The sequence below is a fragment of the Corvus cornix genome, chromosome 1, assembly GCF_000738735.6.
Source record: "Corvus cornix cornix isolate S_Up_H32 chromosome 1, ASM73873v5, whole genome shotgun sequence".
NCBI lineage: Eukaryota > Metazoa > Chordata > Aves > Passeriformes > Corvidae > Corvus > Corvus cornix.
The window spans coordinates 57,742,410-57,758,068 of NC_046332.1; the positions used below are offsets into that span (position 1 = coordinate 57,742,410).

The 15,659-nt window shown below is 41.7% G+C and overlaps 1 protein-coding gene across 6 annotated transcripts in view; it reads left to right on the top strand.

Moving 5' to 3' along the window:
• ELF1 (E74 like ETS transcription factor 1) overlaps positions 1-15,659 on the top strand; it is an 89,338-nt gene that overhangs the window by 24,784 nt on the left and 48,895 nt on the right. The gene's annotated exons all lie outside the window — the stretch shown is intronic.

The window sequence follows — 15,659 nt, forward strand, 5'->3', positions numbered from 1 at the left end:
GGGCTGGAGCTCAGGTCATTTATTTGTCCTTAAAAGAGATCACTCCTCTTGTGTCATGTGTGAGTCTGTACTAGGTTCAAGCAGGCCTCAATGTGAAAATGATAGTAGTTTTGTTAGCCTGGAAAGAACCTCCAATTCCTAAATTTGCATGTAAAAAGTATTTCTCTTTGTATTGGGGGAAAAGATATTATGGTTAGGATAATCTGCTAGGAATAGGAATGCTAATACATAGTTTGGAAACTGTGGGAAAGAGTTGCTTTGGGATGGATTGAATGTCACTTCTTCTATAATTAGACATTTTAGCCTATTTCTAGAACACCCTATATTTAACTCATCATAAGCATTTCTGTGTGGATATACCAAATACATTTTTTGTTTTGAGGGGAATGTTCTGCACTTCTCGAATGTTGCCGTTAGTGCTCTAACGGTCCCATCGCTCCACTTGTGAGCTCCTTCCGCATTTCTTTCACCTTCTTGCATGGTAGTGGTTTGACTTCTGAAGTGGGCTCGGTAAAAATGTCGTCCCACACAACACTTGAGTTTCCATGCTGGAAGAAAGGGGTGAGCTTGGGTGATTCAAATTGTTGTCTGCTCTTGAGAGAAATATTTTTACATATTGTGGCTGCGTATACAGTTTTGTCATGCTGTATGTTCCTCTAGAGTTACTTGTGGTTTTTTTGAGATCCTTTGACAGAGTGAATAGAGCTGACAGGTTAGAAGAAAACTACCTTGCTCTTCTGAACTTTGTTGCTTCTGCTGTTCTCCAGTTTTCAGCTGTCTTGGTGTTTATTAAGTTTTAAGTTGCCATTAGGGAAAGAAGCAGCAAAATATGATTGTGAAACTACAGTTACAATTTGTGATACCCAGTGCTGACCACTGTCAGAAAATTAATATTTAACTTGCCCTTCCAACCAGACTCAATTTCAAGTTAAAAGCAAGTTTTCAAGGATACTGTCAGTTTTCCCCTCTTTGTGCCTGCTACATGTGCTGCCTTACATAATTTTGGAGCTAACAAGAATAGTTTCCAAAGGATGTGATGGCATGGTTTGTAGTGGAGGCTGTCTTTCCAACCAGAAGGTGACCCTCTTAGGAAGAGCTTTCATGAAAACTATGTCTTGAAGGCACCAGGGCTAGCACATTGTCTGCTGATGACAGAATTTGCCTGGCATTGTCCTCGGCGGTGGTGGTTACAGTATCCACTCGCATCCTCTTGATGCATTTTCTGTTTTGTGCTGTCATTCCACGTCTCCAGAGCCTCTGTAAACTATTTACTCCCTGTAACTATTCAAGCTTTGTCCTGATGCCTGTAAATTAAGCATGCAAACGAGAGTATTAGCTATCAAGAAAATAATTGTGAAGCTTATGGGCCGTGGAGGGCAAAGGGTGGCAAACTGCACACATTGCAAGAATTCATTTCCCTGTCTTGCGGTGCCTCCGAACCAGCTTGTTAAGAGCTATGAGAGCCCAGCAAAGAGCTCCAGGTACTCTTGGTGGTGAGCTATTGAGAGGCCATCCTGTTGGTTTGGGTTTTTTTAAAAAGACCAACTTATGTTTATTTCAAAAAGGGAAAAGAAGGAACTGTAGAGAGGAAGTGGCTATTTGGGGACCTTTTTTCTTTACAGAAAAGAGGTGGTTTGGACACATGAATGAAAATGAAACTTTGTGTTGAAAAACAGTCTAAAGTTTGCTGAGGATGGCTTGCAGCATTTTTGAAAGTGCTGGTCCTTTTCGGTGAAAAAAGTGTATTTCTTTTAGTATCAGTTAAAAGCAACAATGAAATAAGTGCTTTTTGAAACAACTAAGTGAAACACACTTTTAATTTGTCTGAAGGGGCTGTAATCTGAGCGACCTGATCTAGCCGAGGATGTCCCTGCTCACTGTAGGGGAGTGGACTAGATGACCTTTAAATGTCCCTTCTCACAAAAACTATTCCATGATTCTTACACAGAAACCATTTATTTAGACCATTTAAAAATTGACTGTGAAGGGATTTCCAGAGAAAAAAAAAGCAGCAAGAAAGTTACTTTTGGCAGAATATTTTCCTATTTGTGCCCTTCTGAAATACATATATCTGATTATGAATGCTTCATGTAATGCAACATTCTACCATTGTTTTTATAAAAAGCTAATTGTCTTTTAGTATGGTCCTTAAAATGGCATGTATTAAATGTTGTTTCAGTGGTACTGGACTAGAAATAATTCTCAACAGTAAGAAATGTTGGAAAACTTTTGCCAGACTACAAGAGCTTGGACTTGCAAATGTTTTTTAATTATAACAGCAGTATATGCAGAAAAGGCTTAATGCTTTTGAAGTGATGTAGCTAGAAAGGTATATTTTGTGTCTAGATTCTGGTGTTTGTAATGTTTAAAGCTTCTCTTACAGGTGCCTTCTGTTCAGGTGGGCTTCAGAAGCATTTTGTTAATTTTTACTTCAAGACTTCATAAACAGAAAAACTGTGATGACATTTATTGATATACGATGATGTAAAATCTGTGCATTTGAGGGGAGAGACGGTAGCAGTTATTACTTGCAAATAGCTGGGTAAAAAACCCATTGCCCTGAGAGAGGAAACACAGAACCACTGATGCATGCATGCTGCATAGATGCAACATGGCAGTAAAAAAAAGGAAATATAAAAAAATCAGTGGGAAGTTTTGTGGGTTCATTTTTGCTGCCTTAAATGAGGATCTCTAGGTGGGGTGAAACTTCTATTGTGTGGAGAAAGCAGTTTCTTTCTGACAGAGGCTGCCTTGGGAGAACCTGTTATACTGTCTGTCATGACAAGCCCGATATTTATTAACTAGATGGGAGAATAATGCTAGCGCCTTGATGTTGTCTGTGGTATTTTCACACACCATGTGCTTACAGAGCTTAGGTGCACACTGAAGGTGCTTCAGCCTCACACCAGCTGCTTTTTCACTCATAAGTGAAGGCAGCATGTGTAACCTCCCTGGTGGCTTGGTGGTACATCCCATTAAACCCACACAGCAGTGGTTTGTGTGGATGTGCCCTGGAGCATGGGAGGGAGGTTTGGGCTAAGCAAGTTTTACTCTGGATAGTGAACTGTTCTGGAGGTGATGGGTTGTAAATCTTTAAACAGCTTATTTAGCATCTGCCCAGGCCCTTAGCTTGCCCTTAGGTAAGATTCAACAGTAAAGCTGTATTAGTTGAGGTAAAGTTGCAGTTTAAACTCCAGACATACATTTTTGTGAGCATGTAAACTTGCACCAGTCTAATTTAAAATGTGCCTTTAGTGAAACAGTCAGAGGTGGGTATGGTCATTCCTGAATGTTTCCTTGGCAGGAGCACTCATCCAGCTGCTTGAGGACTGCCATCCTCATTTTTTCTAGCTGACAGCATAGGTTGTTTCCTAGTGCTTTATTGCCTTCCCCTCCTATCCGCAGTCCAAGCTGTTAGTGAGAGCAACCCTTTCCTTATCTGGTTCAGCCAAGATGAGCCAAGTTCACAAGTCAGATGTCGATGCCACAGAAGTTGCTGGGCTGGTTGACTGAACCAGGTTAGGGATTGATTTCAGAGTGGTGGAGGTGTGGAGTTTGTAAGAGCTGGGATTGAGCAATAAGGGGAAGGATGAAGTAGCACAGTTGTCCTTGGAAAAGGACAATTTTTCATGGCCAGTGCTTTAGCAAAGCAATACTTAGGATGGTTGACTAACTCTCTTGTACATGTCACATCAAAACTTGGTCTCCAGTGAATTATCTGAACACCACAGCTAGATGCTTCTGATTGAGAAGAAGAATGTGTTAACTAATAAATTTAGTATTGCCCAAAGTTATGTAGGGGCATAAGTCTCAATAATATAAAATGGGAGGAAAAGGTGTTTGCTTGTTATTTTGGGATCACATGCAAATAAAAGCTTTTGGTGAAGGCAGAAGCTTGGGGCTTTTTTTGTTCTTTTTACTTCTGTGAGAAGAAGGGGAAGGAAATGCAGGGATGAGAAATGCACTGCTGCAGTTTTGAAAGAATGTTAACTTCTTGCTTTGTTTAAAAATATTCTAGTTATTCCTGTCTGCTAAATCAGGTTATTGAAATGAAATGATGACCTTTGCTCTGAGCCTGAAACAATCCAGAAGGAAAGCAGGTGTTTGTGAAGATTAAACCTCCTACCTCAGCTAGGAAGTGTTCTGGTAGGGTTGAGATTCTAAGGGTGCCATATTCTTGCTGAGACTAAAAATGTAAGAATGAGGAAGAATTTTAGAAGTTGGTTATGGTCAGTTGCCAAGAGCAATGCCGTGATAAATTATTAACTCCTTGCACTGTACTCCCTCATAGTACAAACAGAATAGCTGGTTATTGTGCTCTGCTTGTTAAGTCAACACTGTAAAAAATTCCTCAGTTATCTGGAAAATGTCTTCTTTGGGGTGTTTATTAAAGGGATACGGTAGAATTAAAAATCATATTCCCCTCTGTTGAAGGTGGTTAAAACCAGTAGAAATACATGGAGGCAATTTCTTTCTTTCTGTCTGGGGACCTGGTCAGCGGTTGTCGGTCAGCTTGGTTTCACTTTTGCTCCTCTCTTTTCACAGTACTTTGGTGAGGTGTGATCCCTCCTACCTCCCCAAAAAGCACACCAGAGTGAGGCAGTTGGGCTCTTAGGTGCAGAGACATGAGGCAAGTTGACTCATAGCCGTTCTGCTGGAAAAGCAGTTCTGTGGAGACCACTCCTCCCGTGTTAGCTGTAACTGAGTCAGACGAACAATGCAGGGGCAAGCTGTTTGGAGCATGTGGGTACCTTGCTGATGCCGTGCAGTCTTGATGAATAGATTTTCAATTTTTTAAGAATTAAGCAATCCTGATTTTTGTTTTGCTTTTATAAATATAAGTACTACAGTATTTACCTTTGCATTTTTGCTTAAACTATGCAGAGTGTGGAAACTTAGATAATTTTAAGGTGCCTCAAAAATAATTTATAAAAGAACATTCCTCTCCCCCACTTGTATTAGCCCTATGCTTCTTACATTAAATTTCTAAGTTAATAATCTATAATTCATGTAATATATACGAATTTGCATGTAAATATTACTTTTTGAGCTAGTATTGTAGTAATACACCATGAAAATAAATATGTATGAGAATTTTGAAATATTAAAATCCTAAAAAGTTACCCCTGTTGCCCCAACGACATGAACAGTTTAATGACTCAGTTTCCCTTCTAAAGTATTTAACACACACTATGCCGTGCCGGTGTCTACCAGAAATTCTATATCAACTTTCCCCAGCCTGGCTATAACTGAAGGCTCTCCTGGGGTAGAAGCCTCTGGTCCCCATCATTCTGAGTTTGAGTTTTGTTCCAATGGGAGCTGGGGAACTGGGGGTGTCTTCTTCAGCATCGGACAGTCAGCCTTCCAATGCCCTTTCTTCTTGCAATAAGCACGTGTCTTTGTCCCTAGGGGGAGAGGCTTTCTTAGATGACTTTTCCTGACTACCCTTCTTCCTGGGACAGGGTTTCCCTTTGTCACTGGAGTCTCTTATCTCAAAACACTGTCCAGGCTACTTCTAACAACTTACTCATGTCTTGAACCCCTTCTAACTTTTGCAACTTTCTTCTTATATCATTTGAAGCCTGACCTACAAACAAATAAACGAGATGCTTTCCCCCTTCCGTTGTACCAGGATTTATGTCTGTGTGTTTGGTAGCAGCTTCTCTTAACCTATTCAAAAAATCAGTAGGAGTTCCATTAGGACCTAAAATCTGTTGTTCTTTAGCAGGACACAGATGAACTTTCAGGGTTAAAAAGAATATCCAGCTTGAGAGCAGATGATTTCTGGACCAGTGTCAGCATCTGCCACCCCAGTTCTCTTAGGAAAACGTTGAATCCTGCCAGTACATGTTGCAAGATATGACCAATGTGACTTACGAACTAAGAAGTAAATCTGCAAAATGCTGTTAGCTACATAGTATTGTTGGAATCTGAGATGGAAAATACTTTTTTTTTTTTTTTAGTTCTCCTTTTGCCAATCCAGCAAAATTTAGTAAGGTTCAGTTCATGCTGCAAGGCTTTTTTGTTCAGAAATGCTTTTGAGCAACCATTACTTTTTGTATCTTTTTTTTTTTTTTTAATTTGTTGGCTGCTTGGGGTTACTTGAATATTTGTCAAGGGTGGGACCTGTGTCTTAAGTGGATGTCAGAAGTGATGCCGAAGCAAACTTTCTCTTAGTGTCTGATGGGTCCTAGTTTAGAGCTTTCATTCTGATTTCCAAGGCATGAAGCGGTCAAGTGTTTGGTGACATGGAGGAATGTAGTCTTGTCTTTTGAGGCAGGGGACAGCTGTAGTTCTGTGGAATAACCCAGGTGGTCGTAGAGCTCACATGGGAGTGCATGAAAGCCAGGGACAAAACATACTCTATCAGAGGAACCTAACTGAGGAATATGTTTCTAGGTTAGAAATGAGGAGAATTTGGACCCTGTTCTTTTTCAGGGAATTGCAGACTTCTGATTTGGAGATGGTTGTTCTACTAACAGTGCCAGTCACCAAATGAAGGCATTTTTATTCTGAACTGTTTCGGGATGAGGATGGGAAGACCATGTTAGGATGGAGCACCTTGGTTCTCTGAAGGGTAAAATGTGTCAGAAGCTCCTTGAAATCCAAAGAAGATTTGTACTGCTTTTAAGTTTATGCAGAAAAATCTCTTAGACTATAGCTGTACATGTTAGTGTTAAATCAACTAAATATGTACTGGTTGATATATTTCTCAACATAATTACTTGGCTGACATGTCTTCTGTTGCTTTAATTGGCAACCCTGCAGATAACAGCTCAAAAGTGGTTTTCCTCAGTTTTATACTACCAGTTGCCCATTGGTGGAGGAAGGATATGAGGCCATCTTAATAATTTCTCATCCTACCTGAAAATACAGTTTTAGGCTGACTAAGGAGATGATGTTTTCTGACAGATGATATTAGGGGGAAATCTAAGACTGAGCAGAAGACAACTTACATAGGGGCTGAGTATAGCATATTGCTTCACATAGAGCTACCATAGAAATTACAGCTGTGCTGGATTTTCTGCTTTTCACTGAACTTCTGCTTTGTCTAGCAGTTGGTTTTTGTGCTAGCTTGAGGGTACCAAATGCTTCTTCAGGGTTTCAATTTTGCGGTAGACTAATAGGTGTGTTACTCCAGGTATTAGTGTTGGAAAAGCCCTGTAGATTGCTAACCTGTCCCCATTTCTAGGACGGGGTGGTTGTAGAAAAGGCTGGTACTGTATCTGGTGTTTTTTGCCGCTCGTTGTGGTTCTTGTCTGAAGATTTCAGAAAGAAATCTTAAAAATATTTCATCTGTTAAGTAAAGTAACTGGGTTTCTTGGTGGTGTACATGCCTGTTTGAGGAAGACCAGACTCTAAAACCTCCAGAACTGGCCTGCCTGTTGTCCTGGGCCCTGTTAGATGAGAATGTGCCACCAGTGTTTTGTACCCTGCTTTGGTGGCCTTCTGGGGCCACATTTTAATACGCTCGACCTGTTTACTTCTTTATCCATCCATCTGGCTGGCTTTCTGCGTGTGGGCCTAATTTCTTTCATTTCTTTTTCTTCAGAAGGTGTCACAGAGCCTCTGCGCTCCTCAGGGGCGGCCACGGCCCGTGCAGGGGGACGTGGTGCGTGGGGGCAGACCTGGCTGTGCAGCAGGAAACACTCGCGGTTGGGCCTGGGGATCTTGGGCTGCGCTTCCTGTCGGTTAAACCACGAGCAGGGGAGCAGATGCGCCAGAGATGGCACCGCTGCCGCCCGCCCCAGGCAGCCACTGTGTAACCAACTGGCTTCTCGGCGGCGTGCTCTGGGCCCGTGTGCTCGGGGCCTTGTTGTCCCTTCGAGCCCCTTCTTGAGACGCCTGAGAGGAAAGATCGGGGTTTAACTAGTTCAACAGAAAGCAGGACTTGAGCTCCTGAAGCGCGAATTGTAAGAGAGTAACCATGGAAGTTATCCTAACACAGTGAGAGATGAGGTCCGGTGTTTCATTTTCCACAGCTACCACTGTGGGAGTTTTTAAATGCATGTGAGAAATGGGCAGGTTGGGCCACAAGTCGTGCAATTTCACTAGTATCTTTCTGGGCACGTAATTGCCACATTACCTGACCAGTTTTTATTGTAAAATCTGTGATCTTTGGAATGATTTTTTTCTTTTTAATTATTAATTTTTTTCATCTCAATACACTTGTGGTTTGGAGACAACTCTGGCTTTCAGTTAAACAGCTTTTTAGAAGCGCACAGAAAAATCACATAAAACCTTCGATTATAAACGATGTAATTTTTTAATGTGGGTTGCATGATTTCTGAAGATATGCACATTATTGCAACATAATTAATTTATTGAAACTAGAACTCTAGTAGTATCTTCCCCAGCATCAGATTTTAGAGAACTGAGTACTCTCCACATCACAGTTGTTTTAGAACTGAAACTCTGCATACATTTCAGCCTTTTTATCTCATTTAGTGATCTTTTCTTCCTCATGTGACAGCATAGCTCCCAGAATATTGTTTCTATCTCTTAAACTGTATATTTGTTGACTCGCCAGCATGGAGCAGGGATGTCTTTGCTGCGGGATAAAATGTTTATGTACTATATGCTCTTTAAAATAGAGGGTCTCAGCCTGAGGGGCACATTCCTCAGGGTAGGGAAGAGTAAGGTTATAGGGAAGTGAGATTGAATGGGTAAGGGGTTTGGGGTTTTTTTGTTGCTATTGGTTTGGTTTTTTTTCTCCTGCCTTGTGTTGGGCTATGAGGCACTGTGCATTGCAGCCTTCATGAGAGGTTTTGCATGTGCAGAAGAGCTGCTCTCAGAGGCAGGCACCACTCTGAGCTCCTGGTCCCCTGGGTTTCTGCAGGGCCAGGAGCCGGCACCACAAGGGCAAAACTCAGCATTTTGGCTCCATGAAAGGCACCAGCTCTCACATTTCTAACATAGCTGCACTGGAAGCCTTTCACAGGGACAGGATGATTCTGCTGGCCTTTTTCCCTTTCAGTTTTTGAGCACTGTTGTTCTCAGTACTGTCTTGTTTGAGAAAGGAAAGATACAAACAGGGTACAACCCTCAGGGGAACACATAGTAAAACCTCCACAAAACCTCTTGAAGTTTATGGCATCTTAAAAAAAAAAGGCATAGATTTGGGGGTTTTTACCCACCCACCCACAATTCTGATATTAATTTATTGTATCTGTGGTCATAGTAAACCACTGAGACTTCACAGAAGCAGACGAAATGTTAGACAACAGAAATGAAAAAAAGAGAGGAGGGTGGAGGATAAATTAAAGGATTGATTAGAAACTATGTAAAGCAGCCTGTCTCTGCATTACCTTGTTTATTGTGCTAGTTAATCTTCCACCTACCACTCAGCTTTCCCTTGAGTTTTCTTCTTTTGCCTTTTTTTTTGGTGTTTTTGTTTGTTTGTTTGTTTGTTTTTTAAAATTTCTTTATTGTGGGGTTTTTTTCAAAATTTTGTTGGTTGGTTGGTTGGGTTTTTTTTTTTGTTTTTGCTTTTTTGTTTGGGTTTTGTTTGTTTTGTGGTGTGCAGTGGGTTATTTTTTTTTCTTTTTTTTTTCCCTCCTGACTTTGTATGGGTTGAATGTTGTGCTGGGAGAGGAAAGGGTAGGTTAGAAGTGATAGATAAAAAACATTCTGCCTCTGGTTCCTATGATAATTTGTGGGTTTTCATAACAGAGATGATGTCTGCGGAGGAGCTTCTTCCGTGATGAGGCTGTGGTGCTGCAAGAAAAGCTGGAATGTTTGTTTCCCAGAGACCTCTGTGAAAATCGTCAGAGGGCTGGAACAGCTATCCTGTGAGGAAAGTCTAAGAGAGTTATTCAGCCCAGAAAAGAGAAGGCTCCAGGGAGACCTTGTTCCAGCCTTTCAGTATATAGATGGGACTTACAGGAAGGATAGAGACGTTACCAAGTCCTGTAGTGCCAGGAAAAGGGACAATGGTTTTTGACTGAAAGAACATAGATTTAGATTGGACATCAGGAAGACATTTTTGACAATGAGGGTCAAGAGGCACTGGCACAGGTTGCTCTGAGAAGTTGTGGATGCCCTATCCCTGGAAGTGTTCAAGCTCAGGTTGGATGGCGCCATGAGCAATGTGATCAAGTGACACATGTCCCCGTTGACGGCAGCAGGGTTGGACTTGGATGATCTTTAAAGGTCTTTTCCCCTCTGAACCATTTTCTGATTCTCCGCACTGGGGCCTGCATCAAATCCTGATAATTTAACGAAGTCAAATGTGACCTAAGGAAGGACCTTTCTTCTTCAGGAGATGCAGCCTACTTTTGCTCCCATTCATTATATGGAAAACTTACAGCAATCTCAGTCCTTTCTTATGGAAGTGTTAGAGGTTCTTAGAATGAAGGAAAGGTAGAAACAATCTTATTCTTGTGGGTCAAAGTGGGGAAAAGCTGCTGTAGGAGAAAATTTTTTCCTGGTGATAGAAGCTGTGTGGGTGCATGTCTCCTCAATGGCCCTTCTGTGTATGACAGCGTCAGGGTTTCTCTTTTGGGAAGCATGAGTGGACGTGTGCAACAGTCCCGTTCAGACAGTGCCTGAGAGGGGGCAAGTGCATGCTGAAATATCTGTATTACTCACTCTGCAAAGCCGAGGGGCGGTAGAAAGAGGTTTCCGGGTTTGTGAGCCACTGGCTGCAGTGAGGTTGTGCTGGTTCCTTTTGCAGAATGAAACCAAGTTGGGCACACAACTCAGCACAAGGTAGTGGGGAGATTTTGTGTTTTCCCCAGGTGATTCGGTTTCCCCTCCAGCCCTGCCTGCTGCCTTCCTTGCCCCCACAGCTGGGGAGTCAGGCTGGCTCACAGAGCCCTGTGGTAGGGGCTGTAGCTGAATGGCACAGGCATATGTGTAGCAGCCACCTCTGATGCCTTATTTAGTTCTGCAAAAGACATGGGAGCTTGCATGACGAAATGAGGAAGAGGTGAGGCTTGAATTTCTCTACATCTGGTTTGCGGGAGCTCTGAAAGTTCCCAGAATACCCTGATTCTGTAGGTGTTTTCATGCAACACTCATAAATTCTGTGTCAAGTTCATTTCATTAGCAGTGAATTTCTGAGTCTCCCAGGAGCAGGTGTGTGCTCATATGAGAGTGACTTAGGCTTCAGTGTACACTTCCCCAGACATTACGAAATGAGAAATACTGGCCTGTCCAGACACTGCCTTCCCTGGAGGGACCTTTGCAGACCCTGCTCCTTTTCCATAACACTCTTAAGAAAAATTTTTTTGCTTTTTTATTTTAATCTTGTTGGTCTCTTAAGTTGTGCTTTGTCACTATTTGAAACCCCATGCTGGGAATTGTTAGTCTAGCAACAAATCAGGAGATAATTTATGTTCTCTTAATAGCCAAGTTCAATAGTTTGAAATTCCCCAGACTAATAGTCTCTCTTCTTAATCCCACCCCATGCAAATCCTTTAGAACATGAATTTAAACTACGCTGATCTGTAAAAAGAAAAATGTACAAATGGCATGGGAATATTAGTTTCTGTCTTATTCTGCATAGCTGCAAGTTAATGTATTTATTACTGTAATTATGCTAAACATCATGAAGCATATGCATTTTCAGAATAAGCTGAATGAACACATTGCATTTCAGAGTGCATTAAAATTGGGAGCTTAAAAGCCCAAAAAGCTAACTTTTAATTATGTCTTGAGTGAATGTTCTTCTCCACTGTAACTGTGTAAGCAGCCTCTCACCTTGAGGAGGTTTTAAAGGCATGATTTTGCATATTCTCTGTTTGGTTCTTTAACAAAGATATTTTTCTGCAGACATTTAAATGACTTGGGTCTGTAACGTTATGTCCTGGATAGATGTTCAGTACAGTAGAAATGTCTGTACTCTTCATGCTGTTAATGCTGCTTCTCCAATTCAGGCAGCCTTCAGCACCTCATTGATTTAACCCAGCAGCAGCTTTTCGGGAAGGGCAATACTGACCAAATTAGGTGAAGGGCATTATTTTAAAAAAGACATTTGGTTCAGGACTCTTACTGTGCAGGATTAAGAAACAAAGGCACCATAATACTCCAAGTCTATGGACTGGTGGATGAAAAGCTGGACGTGACCCAGCAATGTCCATTTGCAGCCCTGAAAACCAACTGCATGCTGGGCTGCATCAAAACCACTGTGGCCAGCAGGGTGAGGAGTGTGATTCTGCCCCTCTGCTCTGCTTTCCTGGGAGCTCACAGTTCTGTGATTGTGTGAAAACAGCACAGATCAGTGAATTTCTGACTTGGAACCTCAAAGGTAATGATTACCTTTTGAAAAGCTGGCTGAAATGAGACAAACATATGCAAGAGGGAAATAAGAACCGTGTAGAAGCATTTCCCTCTCAAAATGTTATTCTTAAAGCATTTCAAGTGAGCAGTGCTGATGGTAGTAGGGAGAAGGAAGGAAAGATGATGATGAAGACTGGAGATAAGAAGCTCAAACCTGCAGTTTCTGTGAAGGGATGAAAGAGTTATCTCTGGAAGGTTTAGAGATAAGTTAATTGCGTTCCCTTTTTCCGTGTACAATGGGGAGATAGTGTGTCTTCACTGGATGAGATTATTGGTATAACCTGCACGTAGAATTCTTTGTGCTATGTGCTCCACACCCTTAAGTAGTTGGCTGTCTAGTAACAAGTTGGTTTGTGTACCAAACAAGTTACAGCGAGAGCCTAAGGTCTGGGTTTTGTTGGTTTGGTTTTTTTTTTTTCTTTGTTTTGTTTTTTGAAGTCCCTCTGGCTATGTAATAACTCACATTTTCTAACCAAGACCGTGTCCCTCCTTCCATGTCTCAGTGCTGTGTGTGTGTTGGTACTTTCTTAAAGTTGTATCCAATCTCAAGTTCAGTTTTAAGCGAATGTTATGAAAGTATTCCTTGAGTTCAGAGCAAACGGGTCAGCAGGTGACTTTGCTCCCTTTCCTGCATGGTGCAGGACATCTTCCTTATTGTTTTTACTTGAGAACATCTGGAGTATTTTGTTCCTTCTTGTCTTTCTCTTTGGTGAGCTGTGACGCTGGTACAAATTGCCCATGCAGAAAGCACATGCCAGCCAGAGCTGTGACTTGTGCTGAGGGAAAATATACGGTTACAGCCTTCCAACCCAAATTAGCCTTCGCCCTTCTGCCTGCAAGTTTAAAAGCTTATGTCCCTCAGTCTATAATTTTCAATAAATTTCAATTTTTTTTTTTTTGTTAGGCTTTAGATGATATGTGAGTTGCAGCTAGACTGATCTGTAAATTACAGTACACTGGAAATCAGACAGAAGATTTCACCTCAGAAAGGACTAACAAACGTCTTGGGAGACTGTCTTAAAGATGTTGAGTTTGTTTCGGTGTCTTGTTTAAGAGACCAGATCCTGGCCTATATAAATTCTGTCTGAGCTACCCTAAAAAACCCGTTTAAGCTAAAAATTAGGTTGAATGCTCTCGTGCTAAAAAACTTCAGACAGTTATATTAGAAAAGACAAGCACAGAAAAAAACTACCCCAGACTCGTCAGACTTGGAGGTTAGTGGGAGGGAGTTCAGAAGTCTGACTGACAGCTCTGACTTTCCTGTGTGCAGCTGTTCCTTATCAGTCTGCCTGATTGTAGGTATGGTTTGGTACTTTGCACCTTTTCTTAAATTACCTTTAATTCCTGTTTCTATAGACTTTTGAATTAAGTAATTCTGCTTGTGAGATGTTAGGAGGTGTTGGCACTCTTTCTTGGGTTGGGTATTTTTGTTGCTTTTTGGGGTTTTTTGAATCTCTATGAAAGCTTAGTGCAAGTTTCAGCTTTGTGATTTTGACAGTAGGAGATGTGCCTTAATTTTTCCAAGAGATTTGCTGATGGAGATTTGTCTCTCGTGTCCCAACCTCATGAATAAATCCCTGCCTGTGTTAGGAATAGTGTTGGACTCTCTAAGCCCTTAAAACCAAAAAATTCACTGTAGTACTTGCCTTAGTTCACTCATCAAACTGTTTCAGAAAAACTTCTGAAAAGAAGTAATCTCAATTTTTGTGACTGAATGGACCTTTGGGGATGTTTAGGGAAGGTGTATGTTGGGGCATTGTATGGGTACTCTGCCTGGTTACAGAGTGGAGAAAACAGACTTCTTGCCTGGTGCAAAAGTTCTCACTGATTAACTCCTGCGGTATAACCATTGGAAATGTGTGACTGAGTACTTAATTTCTTATATTTATGGGTAGAGTTAAATGAGGATCTTTGTGACAAATAGATTAAAAAGCTTCAGGCATGGTTTGCAGAAGCATTTTTTAACTGATAAGTTTTATACATAAGACTGAAAATCTGATATATGTAGCTATATATTTTACCCACATGTCATTGTTAACCACAGTGCTAACTTTAATATAAATGTGTTCTTATAAATGAGTATAATCTCTCAAAGACCAAAATGGTTGTTCAGTGCTGAGTTAGAGTAGCTTATAGTAAGTGTTAGTTGCAGTGCTTTGTGGTATGGACCTACTGTTTCTCATTACAAGCCCTCTTAGCCATTCATTTTTTGCTTTGCCTTGATTGGGTCTGTGATTCTTATCTAAAGGAGTAAAAGTTACTTAAGTAAAGATTTAGGTTAAAGCAGCATGTAATTAATGTTCTTCTTGTGTGTTTCATCTCTGCTCTCTTGAGTTAGCTTGCTTGTAAGAGTGTAATGGTGTATTGCCTTACATTCTCAGCTTTAGCAAAATGGACCACTGGTCCAAAATGGACCACTTGGGACCAAAATGGTCCCAAGCAGGAGGATGCCTGAACAACCCTGGGTGAGTCGTAAGAAAAACAGAGCTTTAACAAATAAATATGTATAAAGTCCAAGATGCATGATGAGCATGTAGGAAAGCTAAGGTACCTGTCATAACACATGAAGTACCTTGTGTAGTCCTCTGAAGCAGTACGTTTTTTGCTGATGGCCATGGGATGGCCATGCATCTCGTGTCAAGAGGGAGATTGCTGCTCCTTTTCTTTCAGCATTGCAGTGTTTGACTTGCCCCTGTCTAAATTGTAGGCCCTAGTCTGTGGAAATAGGGTTTGCAGGACACCTTCCAGGAAGGGAAGTTGGGCTAAAAGCCATCAGGGAGGTGGTGGAAGAGCCAAGCCCAGGGCAGCAGCACATCCTGGCTGGGCAGAAGGAAGCCAGTGGTGCTGTGGAGCCGTGGGCTGGAAACACCATCTCCTTGCACCATGCCGGTCACGTGCTGAGAACACGCCTGCCTGCCTCCTTCTCTCACAGCAAGGTCTGAGGGAGACAAGGATTAGTGTAATTACATGATCTTGAATCCAGAATGGGGATTGGGGTTTCTCAGACCCGCTGAAATAAGTGGCGAGTGCTTCCAGACCAGGGTACTCGCTGGAGGTAGGGTCTGCAGGTTTGTTCTTGTGGGCATCTCGGAGCCTCTGTTCTTGGCGTGGCCTGCCTGTGTTCTGCAGTTCCTAAAATGAAATCTCATGCCATCCTGTAGCTGTGAAGTAAGAAGGAAAAACGACTCCTCTGCTGCAAATGTTTTGTAGGTGATACATTCTAGAATAAATGTTTGTCCTGTTGGTAGAAAGGGTTAAGCATTGAGGGCAACAGGTATAGGCAGACTTAGGTATGTGATACGTTCGACTGTTATGCAAGGTGCTATAAATGTTGGCTCCCTGTAATCTGATACCGGGGTAGGACAGGCTAACCTAAT